The 15,895-nt window shown below is 37.0% G+C and overlaps 1 long non-coding RNA gene across 1 annotated transcript in view; it reads left to right on the top strand.

Annotated features, from left to right (window-relative positions):
* LOC141419661 (uncharacterized) overlaps nucleotides 1-15,496 on the top strand; it is a 100,751-nt gene extending 85,255 nt beyond the window's left edge. Inside the window, exons 3-5 of the long non-coding RNA XR_012444283.1 lie at nucleotides 4,050-4,119; nucleotides 11,558-11,764; nucleotides 14,711-15,496. This is a non-coding gene — a long non-coding RNA (uncharacterized lncRNA). The remainder of the gene's footprint in view (nucleotides 1-4,049; nucleotides 4,120-11,557; nucleotides 11,765-14,710) is intronic.
* Nucleotides 15,497-15,895: the final 399 nt, after the last annotated feature.

The following is a 15,895-nucleotide window of genomic DNA, read 5'->3' as shown; positions in this document are numbered from 1 at the left end:
CATGGTGACCCAGTTATGAGAGAGGGTGTAGGTAGAAGGATACCAGTCCAAGGCTGCCCTAGGCAAAAACAGTAGACCCCCATCTGAAAAATAACTAAAGCAAAGAAGGGTTGAAGGCATGGATCAAGTGGTAGAGCACTTTCCCAGCAAGCACAAGACCTTTAGTTCAAACCCTAGTACCCACTGTCCCCAGAATGATGATGTAATACCAGTAGGTTTAGCTTCAAAGTTTATAGTTTTGTAGTGCCCTGTGTAGGGAGAGAGAAGACAAAGAGAGGGAAATTGCAAGTCATGTCAAGACCAACCAGTAACCTTACTGATAATTTTACTGGTTATTTTCTTCTTTATTCTTCTGAGAATGCTTAAAATTTTTATTTGATGACTATTAGCTTTAATAATGAGGATGATAAAAAAAACTCAAGTGTTATCAGCATGTACTATATCAACTCATGTTGCAGACAGGTTTGATTTGTTTATAAATCTATGCTTATGCAGTTTACTGGATATTATCTAAAGAAATGTTAGCTATTCTCATTTGCCTATGGTAAAGGGGAGAAAATATCTGACTTCATTGTTAACTTATGTTCCTGATTTTCTCGTCAGAATGCCTGACAGATAATAACTGTGGCTATTCATAGATATATGAATTTACTACACTAATATCCAGTGTCCTGAATGTAGGGTGTTTTGTGGTATAAGAGAAATGAGAAGTCAATGAGTTTTTCTTCTGAGAAGCTGGCATCAGGTGCAGTAAACGATTATCATTTCTTACATAGTATAGAACACATAGTAGGCATGTGACACTGTTAGCTAGTTTCTCCTGGCTATGACAAATGCTTCCCATAAAGATTTTAAAAGGAGAGATTTATTTGGCTCATTGTTCAGAAGTCGCAGTCCACCATGGCAAAAGGATGTGGTGGAATAAAGCATCTGACATCATGGAGGCCAGGAAGCAGTAACCTGCACGAATGGGCTCTTCTTTTGCCCCTTTCATTCCATCTAAGCCCCTAGCCCTTAGGATGTTACCAGTCATATCTAGGGCATGTCTTCCTCTGTTAGTTAATCCTCACTGAAAAACACTCTCCTCTCACAGATATACTAAAGGTGTGCTTTACTGATCTCCTAGGCACTTCTCAAACCAATCAGATTGACAATCAAGAGTAACAATTACAGATACTTACATACTGAATAAAAGAAATAATGCTCTCCAGATTTCAACTTAGGAATTGTACCATACTACATAATTTAAAAAGGCAATAATATTTTGTTCCAAAAATATTTTGAAGCATAGGCTCTGTGTACGGTATGATGCCAGGTTAGAGAACACAGTTAGAAAAAGCAGACAAGGTCTCTACCTTTGCAGGGTTTATCAGCAAGCTATGGCACACAGGCCAAATCCAACACACTATCTGCTTTTGTATATCCCATGACTTAAGAAAGGGTTATCTATTGATAAATGGCTAGAGAAAATGCAAAAGAAGAATATTTTGTGAAATATAAAAAATATAAAAAATTCCAGTTCAGGATCTACAACTAAAGTTTCATGCCTTCACACATATATACATATAGATAGATAGAGATATCTCTATATCTCTATCTATCTATCTATCTATATATTTTTTTGTGGGACTGGGGTTTGAACTCAGGGCCTACACCTTGAGCCATTCCACCAGCCCTTTTTTGTGAAGTGTTTTCGAGATAGGGTCTCACAAAGTATTTGCCTGGGCTGGTGTTGAATCGCGATCCTCCTAATCTCTGCTTCCTGAGTCGCTAGGATTACAGACATGAGGCACCAGCACCAGCCCTCACATGTTTACATGATATTTTCATTGAAGGACTTTAAGGACCAAAACTTTGTTTTTGTAATTAAATAGCATACTAGCCCTGCTTCTCAGACTTTGCTAGAAATTAAAATAGAAAAGTCATAAAACATTTTCTATCAAGAACTACAGAATAAATATTTGAGGCTTTGTGGGCCATGTGTCACTGTTGCAACAACTCCCCTGTCTTGGTAGACTGAAAGCAACCATGTACAATGGGTAAGCAAATAGGTTTGATTGTGCTTCAATAAAATTTGACTTATTTATTAACATTCACCTCTCAATTATTTTTGTTCATTGTGCCTTGTAAGCAGAGCCCAGGTAAACCATCTTGCTAATAAGAAAAAGTACATTATAGTTATTGTTACTTTGAGTTATTTGTAAAGTGAGTATTAGTGGAAGGTTAATATATAACATTGCTATCTTTTGAAATAATTTCTTTGCATCTTTGTTAAGACTGGAATATTAATAAACTATCAAGTTTTACATCCTCTGATTAAACATTATTGATAAAAAATGATTAAAGGTTCTCTGAACATTTTGTCCAAAATTTTGAATGTTTGTTTCTTATAAACACTGTGACTCAAAAATAAAAGCAAAACTCTATGTTCTTTATGAAGTGTTGGTAAGAGCATGAGCAATTAGAATTATGTACTACTGGTAGAAGTGTACATTAATTTAAAAAAACACTTTGAAAAGCAGTTTCCCAGTATCTATCAAAGCTTAATATATGCATTCTCTATGACTCAATATTTCTGTTTCTGGTATTATACTCAACAGAAATCCAGACATATTATATAACAAAAGACTTCTACACAAACTTTTGCTGCAGCATTATTCTTTAAAATCTCAAAACTAGAAAAAATCTAAATGTTCATTAATAGTAGAATGAAAAATAAAGACATTACACAGTGAAATACATATAGCAATGAGAATGAAAAGGAAAACCCCACACTTAATAAAATGGTTGAATCTCACAAACATAATATTGACAATAATCAAGACACAAAAAGAACAAACTCTGTAAAGCTGAAAAAGATAAAACTTCTCCATATGGCAAAAGCAGTCACCTGGATGAGGGGTTTAGTCACTGGAGGGGCACAATGGGGGCTCCTGGGTACTGCTAGTGCTAGTTCTTGATGTGGTTGGTCATTATAGATATGTTCAATTTGTGAAAATTCATCTGTATACCTATGATTTGTATACTTGGAACTTGTTCAAAAAGCACTTTGGTAAACTTCAAAAACTAAAATCATACCATAAAATTTAAAAACCCAGAACACAAAGAATGTATATTGCTACTCCTGATGTGGTAGAAGTAGATATGCCTGAAATAGCAAGTCATTCCACTAACCATGATTTACCTACACAGTCAAAGAGCTGTTAGGTAGACACTGCCTGAAACAAGGATGTGAAGGGCCACATAAGGACTCTCCACCACAAATTCTGTGTCATCTTCTGAATGGAAGAGGGGTTGGGTGAGAGGGGCCCTTCTTTTATGTTAACAATCATCGTGGAAAGAGGTGCTCTATTCACAGCACAATTTGAAGATACTTTTAGAAAGGAATTTAGCAATTCCTCTATGCTGTAACTTTTCTGCCTATTTGTTGCCACCAGGAAGTTAGGGTGGCCTCTCTTTAGGCTATCCCAGTTTACACAGGAGTGTAAGAAGCACAGGCCAGGACCTGAGACCATCTGTGACATATTTCTCTGTAGTTACAAATATTTATATAAAGAAATACAAATCACAAATAATGCTTACCTTAAGCATGAAACCACACCCAATGAGATATTATTGAAAATACCTCTAATTCCAATATTTATGAGATTGTATACAAATGTGATAATCACCAAGCTGGAAATTGTTTCCATCCTGTTTACATCCATAATCTCAGTATCTTGTAAAATGCCAGACATATAACAAGAATTGGCTGGGTGAAATGATATCTTGTCATTAGAAAAATTATGTTTTTGAAAACTAATGATTTAGGAAAATGTTCACAACATAAAATTAATTGAAATAAGCCAGGGTACAAAAGTACACACACCCATGCACATATACACACAATGATACCACTGTGTATAAAACCCATAAAAAGCACATGTAAAAATCAAAGGGGAAAACAGGAAAAATATCACAAAAGCATGGAAATTATTGGTGATTTATTTATTCTTGCAATTCCATATTTTCTAAATTTTGAATAATCAATGTATTTCTTTTTATCATAGTAAAATGTTGATGATAGTATAGAAGTTTGAAGGACTCACTGAAATACCAAGACTAGAAAAGAATAATAAGGTAAGATACCAAGGGTTTGACATGTGTGCCAACCTGAAGCTGACCTATGAGCCACCACCATGGTCTCTTCTCTCTGCTGATGTTGACATATGCTTTTCTTTGTTCTTCCTTCTTTAGAACCTGAAGTTAAGCCTCCAACTGAACAGCCCTTTCTTGTTTATTTGAAGGAGGAAGGACAGCTCAGCTAGCATTCTTCTCCTCCCATGTTAGAGGCAGTGGTTTAGTGCTCTGATGAATTCCCAGAGTAGTTACCTGCTTGCCTTACTAGTCTACAGATATTCCTCATCTCCCAGAGCAATAAACTTTTGCTCAGATTTTCTCTGCTTATAGTTGTCTCCTAGAGGCAACTTCTAAAAACCCACTCTTGTCTGGCCCTGTGTCATGCTTACTCTTAAACAATTCATCCAGTCTCTACCAAATAAGGCAGATACACTATTTAGAAATAGCCCCTCATATAGTATCACTGACTAATGAAAAATGATTATATAAAATGCTTCATAGCTTCAGAATGGATATGTTTACTAGGAAAGACAGCTTAACAAGGTCTAGGCCTGGCCTTAGGGAAACAGAAAGATGTATAAAAGAGAGATAAGAGGTGACCAAAGAGAACATTTCCAGTTTTATAGGTTGGGCAGTCCTATATCCAGAGCAGTTAAAGATTGCTAGACCTTAGAAGCAGCTCAAGATCACTGACTCCTGGATTTACTCATAAGGATATGGAGGACTGCAAGGTTTAGTGGATTTCCTCACAAAGATATAGCCAGCACTCCTGGAAATATGCCTATATTTTCTATGGTCTTATGTCTTCCATGGACTTTGAAATTTTTACAGATATACTTCTAAACAGCAAAATTGCTGGTTATGAGGTATGTTACATGGTTGCCAACTTATCACTTTGCTGAATAATTTTGTTTTTTCTAAAAGAGGGGAGAAAAAACAAATTACACCTACTATGATCAGAATTTCATAAAAGACATAATCTCAGAGAAGAGGACATCTACTTAAATATTATGAACATGGGCTGGTATTGGGGATATATTGGCCCTCTTTTTTCTGGACCACGTTGTCAGTTGATATACAGATGGTTCACCTGGAAACTAAGACCTAGGAATATGGGCTTATCTTAATATAGAGTAGGAGCTTATATTTACTATCCATATCTATTTCTACCTGGTATCTTAGTTTGAGTTCTCAGAAAGTGACACTAGTAAGCACTGGGAGGTGAGTGGTAAAGCAGGGAAAGAAAAAAGCAACTACAGTGTACACTATGGCAATTGGGTTCAATGGGGCTGCTGGGGACTTCCAGGCAACATCACATCCATAGAGGACTACTCCTGTCAGCATTAATTCCCTGATACTATTGGCCTGCTGCTATCACTGGTGAAACCTGCTCCTATAATCAGAGAAAATTCTTAAGCAGAGAGATGCAACTATTCATGTGATAGTGAGAGCTGAAGGGAGCTATGGTCAGGCACCAACAGTGTTTGCCACACCCGTGTTTAAGGTTTCTCATGAAAACTCATTAATTAGTTTTAGATTAATATTGAGACTATTTCTTCATGAAATACTAGAATTAGGTGCAGAATTTGTAGTTTCAAAGTAAGAGTGTTTCCTATAATTCCCTGGAGTTTCCAAAGGCATTCTGGACATTTTGTCATCTCTTCTTTAGTAAGGACTTGACACAATCAGGAGAAAATAAGAGTAAGAAATAAGGAGGCCTCAAGAACACAAAAGGTGATGGGACTGACTTATACTAGCTTGTGCCACCTCAAGCAGTTAGATAATGGAAAAAAAATATATAGGACATGTGGAATTTAGGGACTGTCTAAAAGAGTTTGTCACAAAAAAAGTTGAATTTATTTTGTCTTGCTAATGAGCTAAAATTAGTCACCACTGAATAAATCACAAGATTCCTGGAGCCCCTTCTCAGAAGCTTGCCAAGTTATGATGTGTAAGTCTTCATTGTTTGTGTTTCATTTTAACTTGGATTCATATTTGGTTATAACATAGCTTTAACCATGTAGTCTCTGAATCCATATCCACACAACCAGTCATATTAAGATATAAGGAGCTATGGGGTCAAGATTTGTCACACTGGATTCTATGAGATTTGGTCATTCCTTTATCCTAAAGATATTTGCTGAACCTCTATGAGGTCTGGAACTGAGTAAAGACTCAAGATTCAAAGATCAGGAAGATAATTTCCTGCTCTCAAAGAACTCACAGTATAATACTCATAAAACCCCGATACACCATGGAACATGAGAAACTGGAGTATCTATTCTCAAATCAAGCCAAGGGTTTGGGAAAAAGAAATGCAATTCAGTATAGGAAAAAACAAGTCTTGGTGCCCAAAGAAAGAGCTTGGGTAAAGTTAGATAACAGCAACACCAATGAGAGTATAGGAATGAACCTAAAGCTTGATGAGAAATAGGACGTTGCTTTTACCAGTCATTATTAACATTTTTCTTCTGGAAGCAACTCTTCCTAACAAGTCCCAAAGGGATTCCAACTGTGACAAGAACAGGAGTCCCACCATTTAGACCTGAAGTTAGTCTTGTGGAATCCATAGCAGGTATACATAAAGTGAATCTTAGGTACCTGCTATCTTGTCTGCATGCTTGCTATGTTTGTTCATTTTGTAGGATTTTGGTTTTGCCTTAATATCATATTGGTATTGAGTACTTCCATACATCTCAGCCCATTTCACCAGAACTATGGAATTATCTCCATATATCCACCTTCTTTCCAAGATGGATAGATCATTTTACCGGTAACATATCTTCCGCCCCATCCCTCACAACATATTGCAAGGTTCCTAGCTCCTATCCTGATTAATCATCTTGTTTGGACCAAATATTGTTTGTGTCCCTTCTCCTGTGCCAGGACATATCAGGGTATCGGTATTGGCAAGAATAATCATGGAAGGAAATAACATTTATTCACATGCACTAAGTGTTGAGTTCTGGCAATGTTTCATTTAATCCTCACTTAATTAGAGCCTGGTGCTGAGGATCACAATTCAAGGCCAGCCTGGGCATGTAGTTTGCAAGACCCCATCTCCAAAATAACCAGAGCAAAAGGAACTGGAGGTATGAATCAAGCAGTAGAGCACCTGATTTGTAAAAGCAAAGCCCTGAATTCAAATCCCAGTCCAACCAAAAGAGAGACAAAGACTACTCTTATTGCCCCCATTTTCCAGAAGAGTAAATAAAGCTTACAGGACTCAATGCAGCATATCCGGTACAAGGAATAACCAAATCTCAAGCCAAGCCTCATTATGCAGAAGCCCCTATGGTCATGTTCTAAATGACTAATCTCTACTAGGCTGAGCCAATTTAGGCACTGTAAGTAGGGGTGAGGGGGATATGCCTATGAGGAATTGTCAGTTCCCAACCATAGGCCCACAGGGCCCCTGGTTTCTGCTTCTTTCCAGAAGTCTATATATTACTTAAGCCCCAAGAAGTCTCTCACAGAAGAGCTCTGCTGTTGTATGAAATTTGGTTTAATTTCCCAATGATTTCTTTTCAACTAGATACATAGTATTCTCATAATGTTAAAATATGAGGACCTATTAATACATGGAAAATTAAATCAGTAGAATACAGAATGGGTAAAGCAGATAGGTACTGCATGTATATCTCAATAAAGAGATAAATGTCCAAAAGAAAAAAGTAAAAACATTTCCTTATGAACCTGAGTGGAGGGCTGTCATCCATGTATTTGAAATGATAACTGATAAAAGGCATGATTTTCTTCTTTGTGATAGTTCTTAAAATATTAATTTTAACAAAACATCCACTATTGATTCTGGGAATGTTTTTAGTGTAGGCCACAATATCTGTATTGGCAATATAACCCATTAGTAAGAATAAGTACAAATGTTACAATTCATCCTGGAATCATCTCTGCTACTTCCTCCTTGGTCACCTTCCTATTTTTAAAGCTGTATAAAGTTTTGACAGCTCCTGGCATGTTATTATTTTGACAATGATGCCATGTTGTTTTGAAATTTTAGATACTGATGTAAAACACTATCTACCCAAGACAGGTCTCTCTTGATCAGCTGGCTGCATGGCATTGAGCCCTAGTGTAAGGCTTTGGAGGGGTTTGCTACTCACAAGATATCCCACTACTGTACAGTCTCCTCCATCTCAAATTTCCTATCTCCGGGTTTCATCAATGAATCAGATGATGTATAACCAGAAACTTCAACCAAAGATTAAGTGAAGAGTTGGTTACATCCCAGGGACATGAACAGAATCATCACACAAGAATTTGAGTCTTCTCTTCTATTGATCTTCTGTCTTAAACTCTCACAAATTTTTATTTCCTTAATTTTTTTAATTATTAGCATATAATAGTTGTACAGGGGGATTCTCTTGCCATTTTTTAATTTAAAAAATAGCCTGGTATTTACTAAAATCCCTCTTTGATACTCTAAATACAAGAGATTCTTTGAAAGAATTTATATAATTACTACTGATTACTTATTTTAAGGTGATGATGATCTAGTGTATGCAATGATCTATATGATTATATTTTGCTAATACCTCCTATTCCATGTGTCTTCTAGTTCTTCTTAGGAGCATCTAAGTTGATGAAGTCAACTCATCCTTCCTAGGACACTACAGGAAAACAACACCACACAATGTAAATTAAGGGGACCAATATGTAATGAAACCATCATTTCAACATAAGAACACACACACACACACGTGCTCACAAGACACATGTAATCACATCTAACCTTCCTCTCTCTCCCACACAAACTTGAAGGAGCAGCAATTGTCAGAGAAGCAGCAATTTATCTCACATAATCTGTCCTTTCCAAGATTTGATTTCATAGAAGCATCAAAAAGAAAATGTAATTGAAAGTAAAGGAGTTTGGACCTTTCCTTAGGTTTGGACCTAAGGAAATATTACTGTACAAATTGGAAAGACATAGACATAGATTTTAGTTTGGGCCTCCTAAAAACAGAACCTGAGACAAGTATTTGAAAGCGGGTAGTTTAAGAAGAAAATGGAAATAAGTGAGGAAGGGAAGGCAGCCAATAGAATATATAAACCCTGTAGGAAAATTGTGCTTGAGCCAGCCAGGAAAATCTGGGAATCAACATAAAACATGCAACTGAAAATTATCAACACCATCCAGGAGTGAAGGAGGAGGGGATTTACATCCCAACTCCATTCAGTTATTCCATGATACTTTTTATGACCTCCTGCAGGTGGGCAAATGAGACTCTGGAGGCCAAAGAGAGCCCTCAAGACCAATAAATGTGGGTGCTGACAAACTGCACAAAATGGTGAGGGACACAAATGACACTTGCTACAGCAAATGTCTGTCTCTATGTGTACTTTAGTATGTTCTAGTGTATGTGTTTTAGTATAGCTGTGTGAACAAAAATGCTTCTACAAATGTGGCACAAGACACTCTGTACTATAGACAGAAGAGCAGGCCAACAGCGAGATGAAAAAGACTCTCCAAATGGCAAGTAAAAAAAACCTATCAAAAAAGAAAAACAGAGTGACTAAATTGTACATCATGTACACCAGATGTTGGCTTAAAAATGTCACAATGATAAAATCCTTCTGCAGGAGACAAAAATAGCATTAGTTCATTCCAACCATGAAAATTAGGAAGAAAAACACATCACAGAGTCACCTACAAATGACAGTTTTCTGGATAGTAAATAGTTTACATATCTCAAAATTAGCCTACTAAAAGAGGTAGCATTAAATAATATTAGAGCAATTGGGGATGCCTAGAAATCTTATGAAGAGACACAAACTTCCGGAGAACGGTATAAAAAGCTTATACTAGATAATATTCAGATGGACAGAACAGTTCACTGGCTGTTTCAATAAAGAAGAGATCAATCAATTAGAACAAGGAGCTGGTCGATTACAAAAAAATGGTCACAGATTGTCCCTACCTCATTACCACATCCTTGCCATCAAAATGCTTCTGTATGCTGCCCATTAAGGTTCAGAATTTTGGTGTCCATCACTAGAAACTGGGCTGGGTCTCCTGACTTGGCCAATGGGATAAAAACTTATTTAACACAAGCAGAAGCTTTGAGGATGATGAGCAAAACAGAAACCAGTTTCCTTCCCTTTGTCACCCTCCTGCAAACTTCAGGAAAACTTCAAGACACATGACACGTCCCAAGAAAAGTGTTAAGCCTGACTCAAACCAGATGAACTGCTTGGCAGACAGTGGTTGTAATATGACTAATAGTTGGGAGTAGGTTTGTCATACAGCAAATTCTTACTGTCACAAGACACTGATAGGCTATTAGGATCAACATATATTTCATGCTTTACAAATATTTGTTGATTACTTACCACAGCCTATCTGTCCTAGGGATCACATAACTGATTTTAAGAGTCAAAATAACACTCTGATAGTTCATATCTTCAGATATGAAGAAACCTTTAATCTAATAGTAAAATAAACAGAGTGTGCCAGACAGTGATAAGTGTTGAGAAGGAAAGTAAAAGGTCGTGAAGGAGTTAACAAGTGACAAAGGTCAAGAGCCCGGTTTCAGAGATGAGTTGGGAAGTCATCTCTATGTATCTGAAACTTGTGCTAGCCTCCAGCTACCTCTGCACTCCATCTTCTACTTCTCTCCTTGTAGCTCACTTCACTGCAGTCACACTGTCTTCTCTTGTAAACAGCCTGGCCCACTGTTGCTTCAGGGCTTTTACCCTCACTGTTGCCTCCACCTCATGCATAGGGATATCTGCAAGAAAAGCCTCTCAGAGAGGGGTTGCCATTACCAGAGATGGGGGAAGCTACGGGAGGAGTGATACTAAAAATGACGCCCATTTTTCTCTTCTCCAGATTCTAAGCTAAAATGATCTGGCAAGAGGGGCAGAAGGAGGGGGAGCAATCCCCTTCTTAACTTTGAAGAAAAGATGCAGCAGCATCTACCTAGTCACACAAAGAACAAAGATGCCATAAAATGATTGAATTTCCTAATGTGAATACACTGGACACTTTCAAGAGACCCAGCTTCTTCGACTAAGAGAATCTTGAGATAGGAGTGAATCCTATTGACCAAAGGAATCTGATATGTAATATATACTAAAGATTTAATCTCTATTTAAACAATTGGTTGCTGTGATTTTTCCTTCACAAGGCTCCCAATGCCATTGTTTACAACCTTCAGTTACATAATTTGGGAAGAGTTAATATTATTATTCCATTTGTCCAGATGAGAAAACTCAGACTAAAGAAGTTTACACAGCAAATTATCTATGCAAAATTCCAAGTCTAGTTTGTCTCATTCTAATTATATTAATGAGTGATAAATTTCCTCACTAGCCTCCTCAATCAGCCATTTTCTGGCTGAACAATTCAAAATAAGCCCACCTCTACCTCTTTACAATGTGAGGAGGACAGCTCTGATGTCTCACTTTCTTTTTTTTACAGGTTGTCTCCAGTTCTTTCAATACTTCTTCAGGTGACATACCATCTATATGTTCTAATCTCACTCAGTGATGCTTGTCTTAACAATGAAGGACCTGGTCTTAACATACCCAGCTGGAATAAGAAGGGTTGCAAAACTTTACTTAATCTGGTCGCCAGTTTTCCATTTTTGGAATTCAAAATGGGAATAATGTCATTTTCCACATTACGGTAAGTTTCTAATATTAAGTTTATAGTAAAATAAAACCTCAATGTTTTCATCCTAAACTCAATTTCCTACTCTCCCTCTCAGTCTCACGCAATTAATTTTTTTTACTAAATGTGTCATGATTTGGGTTTCTCTAAAAGCAGCCTCTGTGACAATGCAAGTATCAGTGGTTCCTTCAAGAGATGATCCCAGTATCCTTGGTAATGCAATGAGGAAACAAGGCAGGAAAGGGAAAATATCTAGTAAAACATGATCATTCAAGGTGCCACTACAGGCAAAAGAAGCACAGTCCCTTGAGAGAGATCTGGGAAACTGCAGAACACACCTCAGTGTTATGCCAGATGAGCAGTAAAGAATGGAACCATTTGTCCACCAATAATTCACAGTGTGATAAACATATCCTTATACTCTCACCCTTGCTCCTAACAAAAAAATTCTTATATAAGGGCAAGCAAAATGCACCAAGTTACTTTACCAGGTCATGTTAGTTGCATGTGTTGAAATGTAAAATATACATTTAGGTCATCTAGGTCATGTTAGCTGCATGTGTTGAAAATGTAAAATCCCTCAGTAGGTACAAGAGATAGGATCAAGAACCCCCACAGTGGATACCAAAAATCTGTGAATGCTCAAATCCCTCATATAAAATGGCATAGAATCTGCATTTAACCTGCACACATATCCTCCTATATACTTTAAACTACCTCTGGATTACTTATAATATATAATTAATGGAAATGCTATGTAAATGGTTGTTATGCTGTAGTGTTTAGAGAATAATGACAAGGAAAAGTATGTATGCATTCAGTAAAGATGCAAATTTTTCAAATACTTTTGATCCACAGTTAGTTGACTCTGTAAATGAGTCAACTTCTTAATGAATTTGCTATTCATTAAGCAGAATTTAAGTACCACTACTTTAATGGATAGTTAGGGTATCCAAAAATAAGAAAATATCTTATTTTAAAATGCCTTTTTCTTTAAAGTAATTTATACTTCAGAATTATGCATACTGGTTTGAGGTGTGGCTTCAGTGGTAGAGTGCATGCCTAGCCAGCATGAGGCCCTGGGTTCAACCCCCCAAGTTCTGCTTTAAAATAAAAACAATAATTATACATACTATCACTATGCTTCCTTCCAGTAAGTCAGAATTCTTTCTCATTTGCTATAAGTTACAATCTAATCCCCTTCACCAGGAAAATGTCCCCAAGTTCAAGAAAGCACTCCTTTTGGGGCTTGCTTCCTTCTTATATGAAGACTGCAGCTGGAAGTCTTTGCTATCTCATTTCTAAAGGACTTTTGATTTTACAGACACCAATTCCCCAAATTCAGAGTGCCTCCTGATAAATAAATGCAGAGAAGAAAATAAGTATTGTGCCAAATTGTGTTTTCACTAGACTTCTAGTATCCTCCTATTTCCTATGTCGGATGATTTTCTGACACAGAACAGACATTAGAAATGGGATCAATGTCTTTTCTTCAACAAGAAAAAAATTCTCACTTCTTAAAGAAAGACAAAGTTGGATAGTGACCTAATTTCATCAGGATATGCATCCTGATTACTGAAACTCCACTGAGACAACATTGATGAGGTAAGCCTGGGAGGAAGAAGCTCTGCTATCCTTTCTGTACCATGCTCCTCATTTTCATCAATGTATTTGACCATGTTATACAAACCAGAATATCACACAGATTTCACTACATAACATGCTTTTTGGGGTTTTTCCCCAATGAATTGCAGGTCTCAATGAAGATTTGAAAATATCAAATTCCCAGGAGGCATTTTGTAGTCACGTACAAATTTATACTTAGAGCAATGCATTTCTTGGTTCCTTTAAAATATTTTGGTCACTGACGAATGGATTAAGAAAATGTGGTATCTATACACAATGGAATTTTATGCAGCCATGAAGAAGAACGAAATGTTATCATTCGCTGGTAAATGGATGGAATTGGAGAACATCATTCTGAGTGAGGTTAGCCTGGCCCAAAAGACCAAAAATCATATGTTCTCCCTCATATGTGGACATTAGATCAAGGGCAAACACAACAAGGGGATTGGACTTTGAGCACATGATAAAAGCGAGAGCACACAAGGGAGGGGTGAGGATAGGTAAGACACCTAAAAAATTAGCTAGCATTTGTTGTCCTTAACTCAGAGAAACTAAAGCAGATACCTTAAAAGCAACTGAGGCCAATAGGAAAAGGGGACCAGGAACTAGAGAAAAGGTTAGATCAAAAAGAATTAACCTAGAAGGTAACACACATGCACAGGAAATCAATGTGAGTCAATGCCCTGTATAGCTATCCTTATCTCAACCAGCAAAAACCCTTGTCCCTTCCTATTATAGCTTATACTCTCTCTACAACAAAATTAGAAATAAGGGCAAAATAGTTTCTGCTGGGTATTGAGGAGGTGGGGGGGAGAGGGAGGGGGCGGGGTGGGTGGTAAGGGAGGGGGTGGGGGCAGGGGGGAGAAATGACCCAAGCCTTGTATGCACATATGAATAATAAAAGAAAGAAAAAATAAATAAATAAATAAAAATAAATCAAAATATTTTGGTCATTAACTTATTATCTTCTTTGCAAAAAGGTTAAAATTATTGGGCTAAAACAGCACTAAGAAGGCTCATTCAATGACTGGTATATAAATTTTCATGTTCAAAAATATTGATGGTTCATTCATGTTCCATAGTTTCCAGAGAACAGCACAGTAGGGTAGTTGGAAGAAATTAGATTATATTTAATATGATATAACCCTTTAGCAGCCTAGCTTTTATCAAACTGTCCATGTTAGATGATCAGTTAGATAACATCAAGTTAGATGCTTCATTTAGGATGGGGATGAAAAAATGCATGGCACTAGCATACTGCCTCCCCTTATCAACATGTGATAGATACCACAAATCAGAGTCCTAATAATGAATCCTTCTCTATTCACCTTGCAGGAAGCCACAACCAATGGGCCAAAGTGGGAACTGAGATGACATCAGCACATCCATGACTGTGTTTGGCAGTGATACAATATGTAAATATGTTTCCCATCAGGCAACTTATACTCACTTCAAAGTCAAATATGTTCGGTTCATAGAGTCAAAGTGATAGGTACATATGGCTCTCAACTATTTTGTCTGGTTAGGAAAATGTAAACAAATAATTCTAAAGGTTGGGCAATGTACTCAATCTCATGGATTGTCTCATCAAATATAAAATGGAAAAAGTAGCTACACTCCTACAGTTCATAGGGGAAAAGTTAATCTTGGAGAAGGAGCATGACTTTCCTTTAGCACAAATGGAAGTACGAAGTTAACATAAATAATGATTTTCAGTGAATGAGTCATGGAAATGAACAATTCACCTTGAAATTGGTGGACAAAGCATGCTACTCCTCCATAAAACAAATGCATAAGACTTAACTTGTTATACAGCATGGCCAAAAATGTCACAATCTTCTTAATCCTACCTGTGTCCCTCCATAAAGGAAAACTTAATTGTTTTCCCTGTTCCTTGAATGATAATGCACTTGTATTTCCAAGATGGATTAACATCATCTGACAATCCCTTAGCCATCTTCACTGAAGACTTCGAGCAGCCTGTCACTCTCTACTCACCCACCATACTTTAGAAATCCAGTGTGCCTTAATTCCCACTGCTATCTATCAGCTAATATTGTCCAGAGGCCAGCAAATACACAGAGAAAATCATACTCTTCCTGGCATCTTATTCCCCCTATTTCTGTCCAAAGATTTTCTTTGCAACACTGTATCATCAAATAAAAAATGTTTATTGTCTCTGATCTGTATATCCTTATATAGTTTCTGTTTTTCTCCCATGGACATTATCTAAATCAATAATTCCCAACCTTTCAGGCAATCCTAATAGTCCAGCCAACAAACTAATAATGTGTGACCTTTTGTCATTTCACGAATGATTCTTCCCATTGCAGACCAAACTTGCAATGATTACACTGGAGTGTATATTGCTGCTTCCCTTGGAAACTGCATTTTCCATATCTAACATTGGTTGTGCTCTTAACAGTCCCAGTAAGAGTCAACTCAGGTTCTTCTGAAAAAATGGCCCCAAGTTTTCATAAACTGCAGAAACACAAAGTGAATATAAATTCTCTGACACCC

Source organism: Castor canadensis, chromosome X (genome assembly GCF_047511655.1).
Source record: "Castor canadensis chromosome X, mCasCan1.hap1v2, whole genome shotgun sequence".
Lineage (NCBI taxonomy): Eukaryota > Metazoa > Chordata > Mammalia > Rodentia > Castoridae > Castor > Castor canadensis.
This window is presented reverse-complemented; position numbering and strand designations above follow the sequence as displayed.